Below are 25,168 nucleotides of genomic sequence, written 5' to 3' on the forward strand. Positions count from 1 at the left end.
ACTTCGGTCCGATGACGGGGCTGTCCCAAGAAGAGTATATGTATGCTTGACGTCTTTGTGATTCAAGCATGTTGTGTGTTATGTGTTCTGGGGCATGCCCGATGTATGTTAGTGTATCTGTTATGTTTTATGCATTCTGGGGTAAGCGCGATGTCGGGGAAAGCCCGATGCATATTAGTTTATATGTTATCTTTTATGTGACCCGGGCTTCTGTCCGATGTCGGGGTAAGCCCGATGTATGTTATATGCTATGTTATGTGTTTATGATATATGATATGCTGTGTATTTGTTGGGGTAAGCCCGATGCCGGGGTGAGCCCGATTCCGGACGTGGTCACATGCGGGGGTGAGCCCAATGCCGGGCAGGAGTCTGATGCCGGGTAAGCCGATGTCGGGTTCGTCCCGATGCAGCTAGGCGGTGTCATATAGCTGTGTATCTGTTATGTGATAAATGTGTATGGTATGTGGTAGTTTGCGGGAGCTCACTAAGATTCATGCTTACAGTTTTCAGTTTGGTTTCAGGTGCTTCAGCTAGCAAAGAGAAGGGCTCGAGATGATCGAATGGCACACCCCATAGTTTTCTAGCCTGATTGATTTACTCTGATATTTGATATGAGATTTTGATATGTTGATAGATATTATGATATTTTGAGATACATGGTTTATGATTTTATAATATGATGATGATATTTATGGTTTTAATAATGATTTAAAAACTAAATTTTTGGACCATATTTTTGGGATGTTTCAATAAGCGACCTCGTCAAGAGAAGTTCGAGGTAGTCAAATCACTCATGGCTTGCAAAATGAAGGATGAGGAGTCTGTTGTCAGTCATGTGAAAAGAATGCAACGCTACATAGAGCGCTTGGTCAAGCTCAGCGTACACTTTGATGAGGAATTGGCCATTGACATGGTCTTGAACTCATTACCTGATTGTTATGGTCAGTTCATCCTAACTTACCATTTGAACAACATCGAGTATATATTGGCCCAATTTCACAACTTGTTGCAGACAGTTGAGGCAGGGATGAAGGGTAAAGTATAGCCTCCACTCCTGCTAGTGCCCCTGTCGTAACTATTGGACAGGGAAAAAGGAAAAAGAGGAAAGGTCCTCCTAAGAAAAATTGGAAGGGCAAGGCCCAAGCTGGGTCATCTAGCAGTGGCCCAAAGGCCAAGCCCAATGCTGTCATTCCCCATGTTTCCGACCCAAAAGATGCTGATTGTTTTTATTGCAATGACAAGAGGCACTGGAAGCAAAGCTGCCCAAAGTATCTGAAGGACATCAAGGATGACAAAGGGTAGCCATCTTCAACATGTATTTACACTATCTCTTCTAATAACTCATTATCTTCTCATTCTTGGGTCCTTGATATAGGATGTGGTTTTCACATCTGTTCTGATTTGCAGGGGCTAAAAGAAAGTGAGGAGGTGGAGCGAGGGAGGATAAACTTGATCACAGGAAACTGAAAGTCTTCACCAGTAACCAAGATCCGAGTTTATCAACTTTTTCTTAATAATATTGTTATATTAGATTTGTTGAATTATTGCTATTCGTCTGAGATGACGAGAAACATTATTTCATTTCATGCATTGTTCAAACAAGGTTTCAAGTATTATTTTAATGATTTGAATGGTTCTATTTTTGTTTATAAGAATGTCACTTTTTTGTTTGAAGCTTTACCTTGTGATGGTGTGTATGCTATAGTGACTTGTGTTGATAGCTTAGGTAATAGTGCGTTTAATATTGACTTGTCTAATAGTGTAGACAAGGCATGCTTATGGCATGGTAGTCTTGGACACATTAATAAGAAACGCATAGCCCGACTCCAAAAGGATAGAGTGTTGGAATTATTTGACCTAAAATCAGATGATATGTGTGAATCTTGTCTTTTAGGAAAGATGAAAAAATCACCATTAACAAGATCTTGTGAAAGAGGTGAATGTTTGTTGGACCTCATACATACAGATGTGTCTGTACCCTTCAGATCAACCAAAAGGGATGCTAATCAATTCTATGTGACTTTCACTGATGATTATAGCAGATATGGTTATATCTACTTAATCAAGCATAAGTCAGAAACCTTTGAAAAGTTCAAAGAGTTTAACATGAGGTCGAGAATCAATTGGGCAGGAAGATAAAGATACTAAGATCCGATAGAGGTGGAGGGTATCTTAGTATCAAGTTCAATGACTATCTAAAGGAATGTGTAATAGTTTCACAATTAACTCGTTCTAGGACACCACAGTTCAATGGTGTGGCTGAGAGGTGTAATGGAACCTTGTTAGACATGGTTCGTTCTATGATGAGTCGTGCTTCACTTCTTATTCATTTCTGGGGGTATGCCTTAGAGACATCCACACACATCCTCAATCTTGTACCTACAAAGAAGGTTGCCAAAACACCTCACAAATTGTGGACAGGGAAAGTTCCCTCGTTAGAACATGTTAAAGTATGGGGTTGTGAAGCTTTCGTAAGACGAGAGACTCACGACAAGCTAGCATCAAGAAGTGAGAAATGTGTTTTCGTTGGTTACCCAAAACAGTCTTTTGGATATTTGTTCTACAGACCTAGTGAAAACGTGGTCTTTGTAGCACGAATAGGAGTCTTTCTAGAAAGAGAGCTCATATTCAAAGAGGACAATGGAAGTACCATCAACCTTGATGAAATTCAAGAGTTAGCCAACGAAGGAAGCTTAGATGACACTAGCACTCAACCAGAAGAAACAATTCCTATTGAGCCAGTTGATAACTCATTACATCCTGGAAGATCCACTAGGGTTAGTGTGCCACCTGAGTTATATGGTTTCCATATTACTTCAGACGGTGACACATTTATCAGTGATAGGACACTGGTAAATCTGGATGAACCAGCTAATTATAAGGAAGAAATGGTAGGACCATAGGCTTCCAAGTGGAAGAGGCAATCGACAGCGAGATAAAATCCATGTATGACAACCAAGTTTGGAATTTGGTTGATAATGCCCCAGGTCGAAAGACAGTTGGGTGCAAATGGATCTTCAAAAAGAAGACTGACATGGATGGAAATGTACATACATTCAAGGATCGACTGGTTGCAAAAGGTTTCACTCAAACCCCGGGGGTTTACTATGATGAGGCCTTCTCTCCAGTAGGTAAGATTAAATCTATTAGGATATTGCTCACCATAGCTGCCTTTCATGACTATGAAATCTGGAAGATGGATGTCAAGATTACTTTCCTTAATGGGAAGTTAGCTGACGATGTTTACATAAATCATCCAGAGGGTTTTGTTGATGCAAAGTTTCCCAATAAAGTGTGCAAGCTTGAGTAATCCATTTATGGATTGAAACAAGCATCTCATAGTTGGAATCTTTGCTTCCATGAGAAAGTCAAAGAGTTTGGTTTCTCTAGGAGTGAAGACGAGTCTTGCGTGTATATCAAGGCTAGTGGGAGTATAGTAACTTTTCTGGTGTTATATGTCGATGACATATTACTCATTGGTAACGATGTTCCAACCTTGAAAGACGTTAAGTCTTGGCTTGGAAAGTGTTTTTCCATGAAAGACCTTGGAGAAGCTGCCTATATTCTTAGGATTAGAATATTGAGAGATAGAAAGAAGAGACTAATTAGACTTAGTCAGAGCACATACTTGGACAAGGTACTAAAGAGGTTTAGTATGGAAAATTCCAAGTAGGGAGAGCTACCTATCCAGAGCAATATAAAATTGAGTAAGACTCAATGGCCGAGTACAGATGATGAAATAGCTGACATGAGTCGTGTACCTTATGCTTCCATTGTCGGATCGATCATGTACGCCATGAGAGGTACTCGCCCTGATGTGTCCTTTGCTTTGATCATGGTTAGTCGTTATCAGGGAAATCCGAGTAGAGCTCATTGGATAGCAGTTAAGAATATAATCAAATATTTGGGAAGGACAAAGGACTGGGTCCTTATACTTGGTGTCAATGATACTTTGAGAGTAGATGGTTACAGTGATGCCAACTTTCAAACGGATAGAGATAATTTCCGCTCTCAATTTGACTGGGTATTTCTACTGAACGGGGGAGCAGTTACTTGGAAAACTTCCAAGTAAGATACCGTGGCTGATTCTACTTGTGAATCAGAGTACATAGCAGCAAGTGAAACGTCGAAAGAAGCAGCTTGGTTGAGGAACTTCATCCGAGATTTCAGAGTTGTTCCAACCATTTAGGAGCCTATGTAACTGTTATGTGATAATGAAGGAGCAGTTGCCTTATCAAAGGAACCCAGAGATCATGGTAAAACCAGTCATATCAATAGAAAGTACCATTTCATCAGACTTAGAGTAGAAGAAGGCCATTTTGTCGTAAAGAGGGTATCATCTGAGGATAACCCAACATAGCCCCTAACAAAGGGTCTGAGTAAGGTTAAACATATTCAACCTGCTGGGAGCATTTGACTGAGAGGTGATATTAGTTTTAGCAATTAGATTAGTTTTATTCTGAAACTTGAAACAAATTAAATGTAATTGACTTTTGGTGATTAAATAATAAAGTATTATTTATAAGTTTGTTTACTGCCTTCGGTCAAGTGTTTATTATAGTGTTTCATATTTTGCATGTTTTTACTTCCCAAATAATATGATTATTCAAACTCCACAGTCGCTCATACTTCGGAAGTAAGTAGTGAATTAAGACTGTCATGAATTGGATTGAAAATTGTCTATGGCAATAGAATTGCTTCAATGTTCATGAGTACTTAGAAATGGGAATCTGAGTATTGAATAAATCCTCGCTCAGAGTATTACTTCATGGAATTCATCACGGATAATACTGAGACGATAATATCTTATAATCTTGAAACAGAGAAATATGAGTTGTAATTTACAAGTCGGTTAACACATTGGCGATACGTAAACGCATCAGTAACTTGGTGTTATAAAATGTATTGTTGTGTATAATTTGATAAGTAAAAGGTACAAGCATGTGAGTCAACGTTTATTCGTTCCTTTTGCCCTAACGGGAAAAACAATATCTATGGGCCCCTCGATGATTTGGTGTTGACTTATGTGTTGGGCCCAGCCAGGACTGAATTGATGTGTTCAAATTAGAAGTCCTATATCATCACAAATCAAAAATCGGGAAACATAGATTCTGGACAAAGAGATTGATTGCATTCCATGTCTTATGTCTGGGGATATCTTGCAGAACGAAGGATTATATGATCACATATCTTAGGACATGTAACTGACTGGGTCAGAGTTCGACAACAGCTTTTGGAAGCTACAATTTGCTGGTCAATATAGAAGTAATTCTAGCAATTATAGTTACAGAGTTATCCAAGTGGGAGACTGTTGGATTAGGTGTCTAAGCCCATAATTATAATGATAGCAGCACAATCCTTTTGGGTTGCCCTCAAACCTATCAACTGGACAAGGAAATTATGAAAAGAGAGAGATTAATTTATTATAATATTAATAAAATAATATAAATGATTTACTAATATTTTATGAAAGTAATATATTAATTACAAATCATAATGTTTGATTAAAAGTTAGCCAGAAATTAATTGGAATTGACTTTGGGGTTAATTGTAATAATTATGAAGTATATGGACTAGTTTGCAATTACTAAATAGTTGGATTGAAGGTTCCAGAACCCCCTGGAGGGGGTGGACGAAATTCTTAGGGGAAACCCTAATAATTTCGTCCAAGGGGCTTGGATAAGGCCTTTGGATAAGCTTAGGCCCTAAGCAAAGGAACATTAGGGTTTTCCGTAAACCCTAAGTACCTCAGCTATATAAAGAGCCCTCTGGCTCTCAAATTCGGCACTCCCACTCTTGAAGAAAACCTAGGCCAAAAATTAAATACGCTAGCCTCTCTCCTCATAAGATTCCTTCTTGCTAGCTCTTGGGTGTGATTCCATTATAGGCATTACATTTGTGGTGCTAAGCTTCCAAGAAGATCAAGATCAAGATCAAGGATTATCAATTGTTTACTATAACAATTGAAAGGTATGTGATTCTAAAAGCCTAATTCGTTAATTTCGAAAATAGCCTCTCATCCTTAGGGTTCTTATTTTTCAATTCAAAGTTATATGTTCGATAGTGAAAACATAGATCCAAAGTAGGTTGCATGTGTACTTAGGAATTGTTTTCTAGTTTGTTTGTTTTACATAAAACCTATCACAAACTCCATTTTAAGATGTCCAAAACTTACCCAATCTCAAAAAAGTTTTACAAAACAAATCTAAATGATCCCAAACTTCATTACAAAATGATTAGTTTAGCCCCTCCCTTAAAATTTCTTCACAAAATAAGTCCTAATTCGCATCCCTGCAACTTTCGCATCCATATACAACTTTCGCATTCATATACAACTTCCGCATCATATAGGCTCTCATCCAAATGGTTCGCATTTGTATCGGGTCTATCAGTAGTTACGGTGGCTTGTGACCTTTCATAGTCAGTCGCATCCACTCACAACCAATTTCCTAGTTCGCACCCAATGACCCTCCGAGGTTTACAATCACATCCTATAATGATGGCTTGCGACGGCTTGCGATTGTCCGCATCCACTTGCATCCAGCTCCCTTTCGCACTCACTGGCACTTAACTACTTACACTAGGATGAGAGCCATTGCGATCATTAGCATTTGATCACATCCAGCACCCGTTCGCATCTAATATCCATTCGCATCCAACACCCATTCACATCCAACATCCATTCACATCCAACACCCATTCGCATCCAAAATCTATTCACATTCAAAACGCATTCGTATCCAACATCCATTCGCCTCCAACACCTATTCGCATCCAACATCCATTCGCATCCAACATCCACTCGCAGCCAACACCCATTCACATTCACTAGCATTTCAAGACTTTTGCTAGACTGCGATTCGTTGCAATCATTTATATCTGATCGCATCCATTCACCTCCATTCACACCAAATCACATCAATTCGCATCCAATCACATTCGCATTCAGTAACATCCCAAAGCTTGAATTCGCATCCCAAAACATCCAAATGCTTTCAAAACACACCCGAAAGCCTCAACTTCCATTATATGTCAACCATTTTTTAGAAACTGTTGACAAAATAAATTCAAAACTCAAACCTAGAATTTAAATAAACCATTTAGTCCCTTTCTTGGAATATGATTACAATTTAAGTCCAAATTATTGATTATTTTACAGGTACCACTCCAATACTTAGTAATTAATACGAAATATATCCTTTGGTTAAATAGGTAACTAAATTAGTCCCGACGGTTTGTTTTAGAAGCAACACACCTCGGTTTCTCATGTCAAATTCTCAGAACAAATCGATATTCACACATTAAAGTGAGTGTTACGGCCCCTCTTTTATGTTTTATACACTTTAGGGAAAATACATGTGTATGTACACTGATTGATGCAAAACATATATAAAATGTTATCGTTTTTGTGAAAAATACTTACAAACCTTAACTAGTTTACAAAATGCTATTTTGACAAATACATACCTAGTACACATGAACTAGCCATAAATTTGATACACATACATTTTATTGTTTTAAAATGAAATATTTACAAAAGAATAACATATGCCATTTTAATACAAAACCCTATGATTTATTACACATTAAATATCATAAAAATCACGTCATAAAACTTTGTAGTATTTCATTGATTCAAACTATTTCTAGGCATGTATATTTATATGTTTAAAAACATAAAGTTTATACATTTACATACTTTGGTAGATACCTTTTCATATAAGCAAGTACCTTACACTATACATACATACCAAATAAACTCGACTTTTATGAACTCTATACTATTCATTCTGCCAAGTAACTTACTTACTTATAAGTTAGGGTTAAGAGCTATTCACGTTCCATAGTTAAGGAATTTTTAGTGATAGTATATTCATTAGCTACGTCTAAGCACTTAGCATACATACACTACTATAACCGTTAATCTTCTGAGACAAATACATATATATATATATATATATATATATATATATATATATATATATATATATATGGGTTTGACATTCCCACCTGCAGTTGCTTGCTACAACCTCGACCTATCAGTCAAAGAGGGTGATAAGTGTCTACTATTGATACTACAACGTCCAATGAAGCGTTGCTGCATGGTACATTTAGTCACATAGCTCGGTTATCGAGCTTACTATAAATATTAACTAGAATCTCACTCTCTCTCACTACAACCCATAGACTTGATTCTTTCAAAGCTATTTTAAGTATGGATTTATTTATACAAATATACCTTTTGGTTTTCAAAGTTTATTCAAAGACTCTTTACAAACATTATTTTAAGTATGCTTTTACATGCCAAGAAAATGTTTTTAGACTTTTAAAATTTTTCTAAGGTTAACAGAACACCTGTAATTTCTCACCAACCTTGTGTTGATCCTGAAAACTGCATGTATTCTCAGGAAATCAATAATCATGCATTCAGGCGATGGTTAGTCATGGATTTCAGGCAATCTAATTGACTAGTTTTTGTTATGTCTGCCTACCCGTTTAAGGTCATTTATATATTATACTATTATCCGTAAGAACCTTGTATTCAAACATCAATAAGGAATAGAAATGTTGTTTTGTTTATTGTTGTACTTGTGCTTTATATTCAGTTTACCTATGATTCATGAAATTAGTGGTACGGCCCAGCATGTTTTGCTACCTCGGGCGAGGGTGTTAAAATTTTGTCCCAGAATCATCAGAAAAATAGGGTTAGATTATGATCCCGCGAGTCACTTTTCCATCCATGGTAATAACCGTAATTCCTATGTCTTTCCATACGAGTATCAAACTCTTGGAGTTCTTAACTACTGGCGGTGGTCAACCTTGCAACCGTTCTTCATTCTCTGTTGGACCTTTAGTCCTAACCTTTAAGTTACAAAATTGATCTTCATTAGAGATTCCTACTCCTTCTAGAACAGACTTAACCCAATATAAGGTCTTTACTTTGGCTACCGTAATAGATCGAATGGTCATGCTCTAATGCAATGGCTAGAATCAGGTCTCTGTGGGTTAGACTCTAGTACGGAAAACACATTCCTTCTTGTTCTCATATGGTAAAACCACATCATTACAGACAGCATTCCTAGTTACTGGCTACTTAGCCTCAACAACAGCCACAATACTTCTTTTGATCGCTTCGATTATATTTTCCTTCAATCTTTTAACAAAATTTAAACACTACATAGATCTTAATTTTATGAGTCAGGAAACATACTTCACATATTTATCTTAATCGTACTCGATTTTTTATGACCATTGGGGTCGGTATAACATTCACTTTCATAGTCATCACCGAAATGATGGTAACAACGAAAACTTGGAAAAAAGAACTCAACAACTAGTGTCTCAGTAACCTTGTGACTTTTATTGATCCAAGTGCGAGTCTTGTGCTTCGGGTAGTATAGGTGTCTACTACTTTTCACACATACTTATCCTTACTCAAAGGACTTTCTCACATTTTGCAAGTTAATACACAAAGTATCACATAGCAATTTAAGAAGCAACCTATCTCCGATTCACTTTTTATGACGCACATATGTGTGTCGGTTTGATCGCGTAACTTCCAAGAAGAATAATTTTTTCATACAAAGTCGGATTCAAGCATTGCTTGTATCTACGGAATCCTCATTACACCTACTACAACTTTGGCTAATATTATCTATCTTAAATAACCTTCCATAGAAATGTCGTTTTATCATTTGTCTATAGATTATCTAACGAAGAGCAAGACTGGAGATCTCCCTTTTCAAGGGTTATATTTATAACAATTACCACTTATTATATCTTCACTTTCAAGCCTAAAGTTGCCGGTGTTACATGTTGTTTTTGATAGCTATGATTGCAGAGACCAACAGAAGACCATCCTAGAGGTTAGACAACTGAAGACTAGCATGTTGAGCTTCTAGAAGTTGTTAGATGATTCCATGACAAAGGGAGAGGCAAGGACGATGTCATAGGAGAACTTCCTTGAGCATTTGAAATGTAATAATGCTCAAAAATAGATATCCTGGAAGTAAACAATGTGTTCCAGAATCTAAAGAAAGGAAAGTTGAGTCCTAGCGAGTATATTGCAGATTTATTGAGAAAATGAAGCTAGTTCCGAACTTGGTTCCTACCAAAATTTAGAAAGTAAATCAGTTTGCTATTGAACCACCAACAAATTTTGGTCAAATGGTGAAGCTAGTAACCAGTCTAAAAAAAACCATTTGGGCTGCTAGGAATGTAGAGAGCCAAATAAGGGAGAAGCATATGGATAGAGCTGAAACTAGAGAGAAAAGGAAGTTTAAAGGATCTTTAATGTCCGATAAGAAGTTTGGGGTTGACAACGAGGTGAAGTGGTGTGAAAAATGAAAAAGGAAGAATTTTGGGCAATACAAAGAAGCCGTGACCTACTATAAGTGTGGAAGGCTTGGTCACTCTTCTGTTGAATGTAGGTACACTAAAAGGGTATGTTTTGAGTGTAGAGAATAAAGTTACATCATGAAAGAGTGCATGAAGAAGAAAAGAGGTGCAGGGACAGACGTGCAACCAAAACCAAAAGCCCGAGCATTCCAGATGATCCTTAAAGGAGTAGAAGATGAAGCAGATGTTGTAACAGGAAATCAAGAGTAGGAAGATGCTTATCTGGAGTTCAGTATGTCAAGCGGTCATCCCATATAGATAGTATTATATTATGTAGTATGATGTAAAAGAAATAGATTGTAGGGAACTTTGAATGTTATTGTAATCACTTTTCAGAAGTTATGCAATCCCTCATTATGTTATACTATTCAATGTGTTAAGTTGCAATATGAATTTTCTTATACGGTGACTTGTCCACTGTGATATAGTTCTCGGGACGGGAATGATTAGGTGTGAAAGGTAGTAGAAGCATATAATGGATTAAGGTGTCTAAGCCAGTAACTAAAATTGGTATATTCTTGTAATTAAAAGCAAAGTTCATTTTGGGTTGCCCTCATGACTAGAAATAGTTTGAAATGTTATTAGGAGAGAGATGTATAATTTATTAGATTATTATATGATTAATAAACTAACTAGAAATTATGGAAAATGAATTGTTAATATATTATAGGATCAATATATTAATTGGAAATAGACGGTTGATTTATTATGTGGTTAATAAATTAATATGAGATCAATTGTTAAATAATTGATTTGTTAATTTATATGATTAATAAATTAATCTGAAATCTATTAGAATTGATTAATAATTAATTAGAATTAATCTGGAATTAATTTGGGATTAATCAGAATTAATTAAAGGTGCAGGGGATGAATGGTAATTATTCAATAGTCGAACAATATAAGAACTTATAGAACCCACGATGGTATGGACGGTTTTGGACGGTTTCCTATGGTTTTGGAAGCCTCCTAGTTGCATAAAAGGAAAAGATTTGAATTAGGATTAAATCTATTATTTAATCAATTCGAATATTACTTTGCTTGGAAGTTACCTAAACTATAAATAGGACCCCTTAGCTTGAAAATTTCGTTGAACACGTTAACTAATGGCATAGGAATGAAATTTCTCTCATACTTCCTCTCTCCTCGTCATTCTAGGGTTTCTAGTTTTGGATGTGAGCCATTAGAGGTATCATCCTTTTGGTGCTGGATTTGCAAGAAATTTTAGGAGGATTTGACTTGGATAATTGCTATAATATATAAAAGATATATGCACTCTAACCCTACATGAATTTTGATTTTCATATCCTCTTCATAGGATGTTTTCATATTCATAGGTTATTGCTATCAGTTAGAGAAAACGATGATCCTTTATTGGTTGCATGTGAAATTAAGGGTTAAGATTTTCGCTTCATGTGTAATTTTATAACTAGTAAAACCCTTTAGTGGTATCATAGCCATTGTTTTCTATTGATTGTGCATAATATGAATGGATAAAAAATTAGGGTTTATCGAAAATAAACACTATCCTTTTGAAAATTTCAACTTGGTTAGTGTTTCTTCAAACACTAGCGTCCACCTTTATTTTCAAAATTGTGTTAGGCGTTTCTAGAGTTTCTAGTTTCCTTAATTTGTATTTTAAATGCCTTAAAATTTGAATAATTAAAACTTGGTAACCCTATCCGCTAATTTTTGAAAATTAGAAGGTTGTAGGATAAAATTTAGATTATTTAATTAATAGTTTAACGGAATTTAATTATTTAATCCCTAAATGATTTAAATTAATTTAATTAAAAGATAAGGAATAAATCATAACTGGTTTAAATTTAATTAAGTAAAAGTTTAATAATTAATTTTAAACCATGTATATTGAAAAGTTTGAAAATAGACCTTATATATATATATATATATATATATATATATATATATATATATATATATATATATATATATATATAGACACACACACACATTAAATGTTAGTTACTATGTGTATAAGAAAAGTCAGTTGAATCGCTAGTAATTAAGCCTTATTCATGAAGTCATACTTTAAAGAGGGTATAATGAAACGACCGATAAAATGACCATTGAATGAGTGTCTTTTTCACCTATCGGTTTCCTATGTGGTGGAGGGTCGTTAGTTGAACGGATTTGATAGGGCATAATTAAGATTATAAGTATAATCTATAAAGTGCTAGAACCTTCTTTTAAAATCTCACTCTAGTTGTTTTGGGAAAAATGTGTAATGTATGATAATCCATTAAAACACACATCATTTCTTTATGAGTTGTTAGTAGAGCGTTTGTGGTTAACCAACATAGTAATGTGGGACTCAGAGATGAAATGATGAAAAAACATGTGTTTATAATTGTTGATGGAGCGTGTGTGGTAAACCGGCACATTAATGGGAGATTATGAATCGACGAGGGTGTTTGAGTGGGTTTGCATTGTTAGTCACATCTTAATTATGATCCTTGGTATCCCAGTCACATTTGGTCAGGCACAATCTGAGATCTAACATGCCGTTGATGTTTTAATGAAAATATCAAAAGATCTAGGAGTTTCATATGATTGAAATTTGTAAAATGTTTCTACCTACCTAAAATAGTTTCTTGATATGACTATGGCATCCATCTTCATATTACGAAATGACATTATGGATCCTACCTTTAATTTAATTTATAAGTTAATTATTGAGAATTGAATCAACTAACTTGAATTCTCTCTACTCCCAACTTTAGATTTCTTATGAAGATAGGCATGATATTCCTCATTCTTATGGAAATGGTTCTCCTCATTCTTTTAGAGATGGTCTTCCATATTCGATTCAAGGTGAAATTGTTTTCCCTTCCTCAGGAAAATGTGGAATTCAACTTCGTCCTCCTTGGACTCTTCTACCTCCTCCTCATGTGACTTTCCTAACGTCACATTTTCCTCGAGTTGAGAAATATGAAAAAACTCAAGCCTTATTTGTATGTAAGCATGAAGATGGAAATTATGTATGTGTACATGAAATCGTACATTGAAAAATTGGATAGAATGGGTATCGTATTCCCAAAGGATCAAGCCATTGATTTGGTTCTTATCTTGCTTCCTAATTCATATGGCCAGTTCATTGAGAACTTTCATATGAGGAATCACGATGTGATGCTAATTGATCTGACCCAAATATTGGTAGTTGCTGAAGCAAAAATGCTTAAGGACACAACCGAAGCAGAAATGCTTATAGGGACTAATCCCAAGTTTTCCATGGGCATTAAAAACGGTAACATTATTGATCAAGAAAATGTTTCTCTTCCCAATCAAGAGGGATCAGCCAAGGTCAAACATTCTGATGAAATGGCAAAGAGAAAGGCTTTTTCTGAGATCGTTCAATGTGTTGATCCTAATGAGTCCATGTGTTTCTACTACCATTTGAAAGGACATTGGAGACGAAGCTACCCAAAATACCTGAAAGATCTTAAAGATGGTAATGTCAAGTCATATTACTCTACTTTAGGTACATCTATTGTCTAAATCCATTATAAGTTTCTATTTGTAGACTCTTAATACATGATGTGATGATAACATTTTGATGGTATTGCAGGATCTAAAAGAAAGAAGTAAACTTAAGCAAAAGTTAGCTAAATATGATAAAGGGAAATGGACTTTTGTCACATGGTTCGATGGTCAGAATTTGAAGCTACTACTAAGGAGTTAGGATAGTTTTAATATATTGTTGTTACTCTTCAAAGATGTCTAGAAATTTTGTTTTCCATTTTATGCATTGTAAGGACAATTTCAAAATTTATTTTTAGCAATAAAATGAAGTTTTAGTTGATGAAGTTTCCTTATTTGTGTTTCCTTGCAAAGGGATTCATGAAGGTGTTGGTTATGTTTCTAATATTAGCAATATTAATAGTGGATTTGATTCTACAAGAATATGTTTATGGTACTGTCATAATTAACCAAGAGAAAAGAAATCTAATCACCAAATTTCAATTGGAAAAAAACTTGGAGTAATATAATTGAAATTTCATGATGCATGAGAATCCTGTTAATTGGAAAATCAGGAAAAATTTGTTGATCACATGATTATGTGATGCAAGTGAAGGACTAATGGATCTAGTAGATGTTGATATGAACTCTTCAGATCCACCACAAAGGAATATAACTCTATTCATCATGATTTACTGATGCTTCAACAAATTTGATTATGTTTATAAGATTAAACATAATTATAATACTTTTGAAAAGGTACAAAGAGTGGTAGAACAAAGAAAAGAATCTATGATTCTTGAATCTGAAAGGAAATGAGAGTACTTAAGTATCTTGTTTGATGATCATCTTAGTAATTGTAGAATTGTATCACAATCAATCCTTAAACAATATCTTAGTGCAACTGTATGACTAAGAATAGGAATCGAACATTTTTGGAAACGTTTCGATCATAGATGAGTCATACTTTGTTCCAGTGAAGTTTTACAGCAATGCTCTTGTAACTATAAATTGTATCTTGAAACTCATTTCAAACTAAGAAGGATGATAACACCTCATAATATGTGGTGTAAAGTATGATTTCCTTACTCTATCACACTTATAATTGGAGTTTTGATGTTTTCGTTGATTGAGAAACAAAAGATAAACTAGTTCCTATTCTATGGAGTGTTTTCTTGTCGGGAATCTGCAAGAACGTTTGAATATTTGTTTTTAGCTTGTCAAGGGAAGTTCCTTGAGAGAGTAACTTATTTGTCAAGAAGTCAGTGGGAGCTATATTATTCTTGAGAGTTTCAAGAGTCAACCAACAATAAACCTTTTAGTTATCACTAGCACACAACCTGAGGTTGATAACCCATTGTGTTTATTTGACATATTCTTATTTCCATGCACTTCCAGTTGGGCTGGCAATGCTTATGAGTTCTATGTTCGTCACTTAACTACAAAAGGAAAAGCATGAAGACCAGTGAATGTACACTAATCAATACAGGTGAGATGCTGAAGACATGGAAGCAATGGTAGGCCCTTGTGCTACCAAAATGCTAGAAACTAAAAATAGCAAAGTTTAGTCCATGTAATAAACTAAATTTGATTTTAGTTTATCCTGAACCTTATCTTATGAATCTAGGCTCGAATTGATATCTTCACATGCATAGGAACATATGCACCTTGAAATCTAAGTGGTAAAAGGTTTTGCTCTAATTCATGAAAATGATTATAAGGAAATACGTTCGCTGATAAATTTTAAAGATCTAATAAAGATCATTATGGATACTGGTTGTGCTATTGCATTCTCAAATTCATAATATGATTATGGTATCCCTCTTTATATTTTGAATTGTTAGGAATGGTAAAGAACTGTTTAAACTTTCAAGAGGTATATCTATTAGTCTTGAAGGGTTTAAACATACACACACATATGCTATCCAAATATGGTGTATAAGCTTAAGAAGTGTAATCAAACACTTAACGAAGTATCGCATAACAAAAATTCTCACTTCTACAAGAAAGTTAAAGAGTATTGATTTCTAGAAGTCTGAAGGTTTCTGTCGATCAAATACACTTCAAGAATAACAAACAGGAACAAAATTACTAAGCAAGTAAATAATAGAAAAATAAATAACATAGAGGATTCACCAACTTGTCTTTCACCAAGAAAGGATTTTGTTTTCACCAAGAAAATATGGTTGTCACAAAGACGGTCACCAAGACGATTGACAGGCACACATTAGGGTTTCAACCTAATGTTTAATATATACTAAACTATACATGTATATCCCCTAATTGAATGGATTATATATAATATATAGTAAGAACAAATCTTCATAACATAGATATTGGATCTACTATCTATTATATGCTTATCTGTATCATTACGTAATATAAAAGAGTTACATATAGTAACTATCTACACGCTGACGCTGACAATACTTGAGATGCTGACGCTAATGTAGTCGTTGGCACTGACAGATAGTGTGTAGAGGGTTTTGACTAATCAAATCATAAGGCGTGACCTTACAATCTCCCATATCTGATGATGTCAAAATTTATCTTCTTTAGAATCATTAGTAGAATCGTTGTAGAACTTGTTAGCTTCTTTCAAGATCTCAGGCTTAACCCATCTGAATTCAACAATCTGAAGTTCTTATAATTTTTTACTAAGCTCCAGCTATATCAGCACACGATATCCTCTTTCCAGTTCAAAATGACTAAGTCCTTCCATGCGAATATGAAATAAGTGTTCAGCAGGAGTACCAGGAAGATCATCAGTGCGTTGAAAACACATGTGATTTTGTCTGTCAAGATAGAAAATGACATGTTCTGGTTCTCGAATGAAGATGTACTAAACTGGTTACACCCCCGCTGGTAGTTCCTTGTTGATGTACCGAGTGCCATAAGGAAGAAGAAAATTAGAATTCTTGGATTGTCTGGGGGTACCTGTTCTTCCTGAGGTGTATGGTCTAGATGGACCAGCTGATGGCACAAGATTCAACTTCTTGACTTTGTTGAGTAGCTGCTGAATTTCCAACTTCACCTTTTGAGCATGAATACCTTTATGCTTGTCAATAATTTCTTGAATTTGTATCGACATGCTGTAGAGAAATTTGACTAACTCACGAGAAAATAAAACCTTAGTGTATTCATATTCAGTCTTCTTCCTGACCAAGTGAAGCTTTAGAGACTCGTTCCTTGGTTTGGTGCATCTCACCCTGATAATAGGACCGAGCTTTGTTCTTCGAGTAGAAACATGTCCAAACTTCTTTCAATTTATCCTATCATTTAGATTTGAAACCTTGTAGTGTTTTTCCACACTATTATTGAAGAGCTGAATTTTCTTGACTTGATCATTAGTGCTTTAAACATCATCAGTTTCATCAGTGGAAGCAAGAGCTTGAGCAAATTTGGCAAACATACGTTCTCCTTTTCTAGCTTCTTTCTTTTCTTGAATATTGGCATTAATCTCTATCATAATTTCTCTTACTTCATCAATAGTTATACCCCATACTCTAGCTAAAACATTCAGATAAAAGATGAGCTTGCTTTTCTTAGAAGAAGGAGGTGCAGAAGGATCACCAGCAAAGGAACTTACAGCTTCAGAATCATGAGCTCCCCCTGAGAAGGAAACTTTCCTATTTAGAGGATTAAGCTGATCATTATCAGACTCAATGTCACAATTAGTTCCTTGAGGAATCTGCCCATCAAAGTATGAATCACGGTAGATGACATTTAAAGGAACAACAGGAACAACAGCCGACGACATGAATTCTAGATCAAGAAACCCTTCATAGTGATCAGTCTCTAATTGATCAACAATGTCTGGAATAGGCTGATCATCAGTTGTAGCATCGACATTTGGAATGAAAACAACAACAGTTTCCTTTTGAAGTTCAGATTCAACCCTTCCAGCATTAGACATCTTAGGCTGAGATGGAGTTGGTGCAATCACCACCATTTGCATTTGCTTATTAGGACTCTGTTGACTATTCTCCCCCTTTTTGGTAGCATCAGAGTAGGAGGAGAAACAAGAGGATGTGAAGGAGTACGAGAAGGAGGATAAGATGGTGGAGGAGGATTTGATGATGGAGGTGGAGATGGTGAAGGGTTATCATCTGGAAAGTTTGGTGGGGTTTCATCAATAATCATATCATCAACATCACCTAAGGCCATAAATCGCTTTATATCAACAACATCCTTTTCCACTCTAGTCAGCCTATCTACCAAGGACCGAGTTATCTTCACAAGTAGAGAAAGCTGAGAAGCACAGTTGTTTCAAAATTGGAGCTGGACCCCCCTTGATAAAAAGTAGCAGTCTGAATAGGCGTTGGCTTAAGAGGAACAATCTTAGGTTGAGGAGAAGGAGACACTAATCTTCGAGAAATCATATTTTAGATCAATGGCTTAGTAGTTTGCACTAGAGGTGGAGTTGATCCATGTTGCACAACATCATCTGTAGTAGGAGTGAATGAAGCAGTAGATGATAAATGAATGTACACGTTTACTCATGGAGGAGAGTTCATTCCCTGAAAAAAAAAATCTTCGCCCTTATTAGTGGTTAAATCATCTTCTTTATCACAAGTATCTTCTTCTTCATCAGTCATGTCTTCTTCTTCATCAACCCCTTCATTATCTTCAGCATCTTCATCATTATCATCCTCATCATCTTCTTCTTCAAAATCAGAGGATTCAACAGAATAGGGGTTAGCAATCCAATTAGCCATTCTCTGAGTGATATGCAAATCATCTTCAGAAGGACCATCATTGATTATCTTTTAAGGAGAGCGCAAGAATTGGAATGATAATCCCATGGTTTTCAATGTAGCCTTTCTCACGAGACAAAATTAATCCAAGCCATTGGGGATAGGGAACACACACTAGCTTCTTGTTCTCAGTGATACAGTCAATCACCTGATCAAGAAAGATTTGAGCGAAATTGAATCTTTTGTTGCACACAATAGAAAATAAAATCATTTGCTCAAAGAGATTCAGTTGATCCAAGCTTCCAGTCTTGTGTCCATGGCACTTGTCGAGAACCCTAGTTAAGTACTTCCATCCTACACCAAAACATTGATGAAGAGTGTATTTGTGTGGGTCACACGAGGTTCCCTAATGAGAAAAGTTATAACATAATCTTTCACGACCAGTCTCACAATTTTCTTTCGAAGGAGTTTTTAAATAATTTTCTAATCGAGGAAGACGAATAGCAATTCGAAAAGATTCCACATCAATAGTAATCCTATATTGACCATATCCACTGGTTCTAGTCATGGTTTGAGCATCAAAATCAAAGATTCACCATCAATTCATAATGGTAGCATGTCATACCCCAGTCTAGGAGGTCAAGGACATGAACAAACCTTTCTCATTTAAGGACGGGACAAGTATCACTTATGCTAATGACTATGCAATTAGGGTGTGTCATTGGGTCATGCTCAATGTTTGAACAGAACATGAGACTTAATGCATACGGCAAGCATGCTTCCAAGGACCTAGTCAGGTAAGATAGTTAACTAAAGATAAACACCCAAGCCTTTCTATTAGTTTTTTTATTTTGGTCAGTGAATCTCACTTAGAAAATTTGGACGATGCTAGACAATCAATGTGAGGGGGTGAGTCAATGACATCTTAACAGATGGTCCCGCTGATGAGATACTTAGAGATATTTAGGCACATACATCATCATGCTTCTAGGAACAATGAATTGTCAATAGATATATATTCAAATTACGAAATACCACCGTCAAATCCTTAAGAATGGTACAAGATGAAATAATAAATAATATATTAATACAAACAAAAGAGCTAGGGGTCGTTTGATAGTTACTGACTGAGTTAGAGTTGACTGGGTTAGAGTTCTGACTGAGTCTATATCTGAATGAGTGTTGTGAATGATGAAAAATGAACATAATACCCTTATGATGAAGAATAACCACAAATACATACGCATACACACATAGAAACAAATGTAGACATAAACACACAAATTGAAAAGATATATACAATGACAATAAATTTTAGTAATTATAGTAAAAAACCACCAAAATACTAGATAACACAACTAAAAAGATAAATATTTTTTTCAAAAATAAATGTGATTAGTCCAATATCCATTTACATTCCTAATACAGAACCATGTAGATTCCAACAATCTGAATCAGATAAATAGGCACTCATGTAAAAAATAAATACTTCTTCTACCCAAATGTTGCTAAAAATACAAGAATTTATAAAGATTTACACACAAAATTCTACTGATTCTTTTCTAGTTTAGATGTTGTGAATGTTGTCTTCTTACAATCTTGGATCGTAGTTGTTACCATAAAAAAAGTTTCTACAATCATCCCCATCACCAATCCAAGCATCCATCTAGCAGCATGCTGCAAAATCAACAAAAGTATCATCACTAGACAAATATACACACATATACAGAAAAATCAAATGTAAATTAAATCACAAAAAAAGCTTTTATGTAATTTAACAACAATTCGATTCTACACCATTAACAACAATTCAAAGCTTGTTACAAGAATCAAATGTAAATTAAATCATTAATGGGGATAAATGTATATTAAAATACAACCAACTGGCCAACATAAGAAATTCAAATTAATAACATACAATAGGAGCAACATCAACAAATGCAGAAAATAGAAGCAACAACAATAAAAAATGCAATGACATCAACAATCAAGAAACATGTGAAAAAAATTCCAATAATTGAAAAACAATGCAGATGTTGAGGAAATCGCACTTGTTGGAAGACTGGTAAAGTGGTATTGTAATTCTACACTAATCAAAGTTTAACACACACGAGAATGAGGAAAAACAAATGATCACAGGCGAATTCTTCAAAACCGAAATACTAATTCCATAAAAGAATCAAGAAAATCTAACAAACCATAATCACGAAGATGGACGATGTAGTTGAAGATGAAACAAATGCAAGAAAACCAACGACTATAAAACAAGAGAGAACGCTTATATATTCTTTCCAATCGATAATCAAAACCCTAGAATAATACAATTGATAACTAGTAGGGGAAAATTTAAATAGAACCCAATCGATTAATACCTGGATGGAACTGTTCAGTTATGCAAGAAGGGGGGAAAATAAAGTGCTTCCCTATCACTGGAAGGAGACCAGATCTCAGGCGAGGTGGCGCCGGACGGAGGCGACAAAAGGTATATGTTGAAGATGGTAGAATTTGGAGCGCAAGTCATTGGTGAGTCGATAGAGAAGAGGTGTTGATGGAGGTGTGACGAATGAGGGAGACAAGGAATCATCTGTGTACACCAGGGGCAATCAAGGAAAATGACACGGTTAGCTAATTGTTTTTTAGGACTCGGTAAGCGATGGGTAAGAGATTGGCTGACCAAGTAAGTGGTTTATTGCGGTTATCAAACGCATTTACCGGACCAAATCAGTCAAAAAGGTCTGACCGGACCGGGTAAGCAGTAAATCAAACAACGAGTTTTGAAACAAGGAAATATTCTAAAAGCAATATTTTTGCGGCCTTTTCAGAAGCATGATAAGACCCAATATATCAATTGTTTTGAATTAAATGATCATAAATGAACTTCATTTTCCAAGATATCCACCCTTCGAGACTGTTATAAAAGAAGACACAACTAAGAGTAAATACATAAAACAAAACAACAATTCATAGTACACAAATTAAGAGAATGCCTTTAATCATTGAGATATTATTGATTGATTCTAGGCTTCATGTTCACCAATAACAAGAGAAAGATATGAACTAGTATTCGTAACCAACGAGTTAAGAGGATCCAATCTTTGTAGCCTTCGAGTTATGAAATTCACCTAGACAAAACTCGAAGGTTCCACTCTTGCTGATATGTGAACTAAGAAAAGGTGGGATAGTTGTCTTGTTGAAAATGCCTTTGTATTTTTGATGGTGTCGGTGTTGCAGTGCGAGAGTCTATGCAAATAAGACGTGCTACGTCACCGAATTCACTTCATCCCACTCAACAGAACTTGATTGTTCAAGACAGAAGAGATGCGTGCCAAGAGGAACACATGTTGGCATAATTATCTCCTATTTGGTCTTATCAACATGATGAAACTAGTCAATCAGCATGGGTATCAGTATTACAGAGAGAGTGGTTGGCACTGAAGAAAATATGTAGAGCCAGCTTTAACAAGCTTTACTAGGAAGATGCTACCTTCAAGGAAAGACACGCTGATCCTTTCAAAAGAAGCAAATAGGTTAAGGTAATTATTGAGAGAGAAGAACATGTATAGGAAACATTAGTAATGTACAATGTATACTTCTTTGATAAAATCAAAGTTTAAAAAAATTAAAGAACAAAATTAAAATAAACTAAAATAGTACCAACTCATGTTCAAAAATTTTAAAGTAGAAAAGAAGAAGTAAAACTGAAAAAATAGAGTATCATTGTCTTAACATATAAAATCAAAGCATGTAAATGGTGTTGTCCCTGAGTGTAGTGAACACAATTTTGATCTTAGAGTCATGAACTTTGCCTTCATGACAATAAAATAAAACCTTGTAACCACCATCGCAAATTTGAATCATGGAGATCAAGTTGAATTTAAGGCCCTTGGCATATAACACATCCTTCAGCTTGAACGTCGTGCACTCAAACATTCCAACACCCTTAACAACTCTTTCACTATTGTCACCATAAACCACCATTGGAACATCCTTCTCTACAAAATATGTTAAGAGGGACTTAAAAACCAGTCATGTGTCTAGAGCACCCACTGTCAAGGATCCAGTCATGTTCTAGATTCTGACTTGACCCTTGGACAGCTTGAGACGTATCAGCATCATACATGTTGATATTGCAATCAGGGAATCATTGATAAGTGCCATAAGACCTTTAAAAATAGGCCCCTCATCTTCAGATGCCTCCTCTTCTTCCAACCATTCTTTATGATCCTCTTGGCTTGCAATGAAATCTTTTGGCAGATAGATGTTTTCATTTTTCATATGGGGCAACAACTTCTTGTACATCACCTTATAATTCTCTGAATTGTGAGCTTCTTTTGTCTCTTTACAGTCCCTAGCAAAATGGTTAGGGCTTCCACGGTTAAAGAAATTACATGAGTTCTTCTTTTCTAAAGTGGATCTCCATGCTGAACTGCCTCCCTTAAACTGAGCTGTTCGACCCCTATTTGATATGCTTTAATAATGCTTGACAATAAGTGCAACACAAACAACTAGTTCATTAGTGATATCCTTACCAGTCTCGTGACCCTAATCTGAGACATCTGATTCGCTGATGTGCTTTAATTCTTCCTTTTGAGAAATCGAGGAAACAAGCTAGCTCTTCCTTTCTTGAGTCCTCCTTCATGCTTTTACAAAGAGGGTTGGTCTTTTCATATTTCGCAGATTTCTAAACAAGGATTTCATATCCAAGGCATTGATCCTTTCACTATTCTTAAGGATGTCAACGTGATGTTCCTAAATTTTCCCAAGAGAGTTGTGGAACTTTAGAACCAGCTCAGAAGAATGTTTGATAATTCATATCATGTGCATATCATTAATCAAATAGTTAAACCTATTAAAGGTTTGGGTTAGTGACCCACCTCGTTGAGCGAAGAAATGCTCATATCTCCGATTGAGGTTTTTGATGGGTGTGGCCTAAACTTCCACAGTTCTTCTATACGCCACGGTCAGTGTACCCGTCATATCTTGAGCTAACTCATAATTTTGTAAAAGACGATACACGTGATAAGGAAGAGAGTTTCCTATTGCTTCTCTAGCTTACACATCAAGACTTAGCAGTTTGTTGTTGTCGTTGTCATAACTAGTACCTATCTTTTTCTTTAATGGATGAAAATGAGCATTGTTGACCATATATTGATACATAGTAACATGAGGAAATTTTTAACAATATTACACATCTCATAGTCCATGTTTTCAAGAACAACCATGGCCTTAGTTTTCCACATGGTGAAGTTGTGCTCATCGAAAGGAGGAATCTTGTTGAGACCAAAGGACTTGAGATTATTGGTAGTCGACATGATTACTTGAGTGTATCAAAAACCCACTCTGATACCAATTGAAGGTTTATGTCAATCGGATACACTTCAAGAATAACAAATAAGAACAAAATTACTAAGAAAATAAAGAACAGAAAAGTAATAACATAGAGGATTCACCAAATTTTCTTTCACCAATAAAGGGGTTTGTTTTCTCCAAGAAAATGGGGTTGTCACAAAGACGGTCACCAAGATGATTGGCAGACACACATTAGAGTTTCATCCTAATGTTTAATATATACTAAACTATACAAGTATATCCAAGAAAACGGGGTTGCCACGAACTAGATTTTCATCCTAATGTTCAAAACAAAGATATCAGATTTGCTATCTATTAAATGCTATATGTATCATTACCTAATATACAAGAATTATATAGAATAACTATCTACATGCTGATGCCGCCGATACTTGAGATGATGAAGTTGATGTAGACACTGGCGCTGGCAGATAGCGTGCACAGTGTTTTGACTCAGCAGATCATAAGGTGTAACCTTACAAAGTCCAGTTGTTTTCTAGATACATGTCAAATATAGTGGGAGCATAATTGTTATGGTCGTATTGCATGTTGACAATGCTGTTCTTAGGGAATAATTTCTCCAATTATCAAAGTTTGGGAATTGTTTCACTATAGTGGACTTGAGGGAGAGGGCACTCATACTTCAGTTCGAATCTAAAAGGTTTAGATTGTATGGATTACTAGAACTTAGTTGAAGATATATATGAATATCATGTTAAAATGTTTCAACGTAAGATATTCGACAAATAGAAATATTATAGCAAGATTTTGAACATATATCAAATCTTTATGTAGGACATAACGAGTCGAGTCCTATATGCTTCATATATAGGATCGATTACATAGGCTATAATATTGACTTATTCTAATTTTTATAATACCTTTAGCATTGTGTGAAAAGGATTAGAATTTTATGTGACTAAAGTTGTTAAAGAACTACCAATAACATTCTGAGGTTTACTGAAGACTGGTTGCTTGTGGACAGTTAGGAGTATGATATTGTTAGGAAGGACCATCGTGACACATTTTAGATTGAGATGGTTCTTGGTCAGAATTGATGGTCATATGGGAATATACACATAACAGGAGATGCTTGTAGAATTTACACGTGGGTTGGAAACTTTAATGCAAGAGAAGTGTTCAAGAAGTATACCTTGAATTTGAGATTTCATAACCAAGGAATTGTTGCTAGTAAAAAGTTCTAGTGGAACATTCTATAATATCGAAGGCTCAGTTTTTGTGACTAT

Source organism: Lactuca virosa, chromosome 5, assembly GCF_052849685.1.
Source record: "Lactuca virosa cultivar CGN04683 chromosome 5, Lactuca_virosa_CGN04683_v6, whole genome shotgun sequence".
NCBI classification, from domain to species: Eukaryota; Viridiplantae; Streptophyta; class Magnoliopsida; order Asterales; family Asteraceae; genus Lactuca; species Lactuca virosa.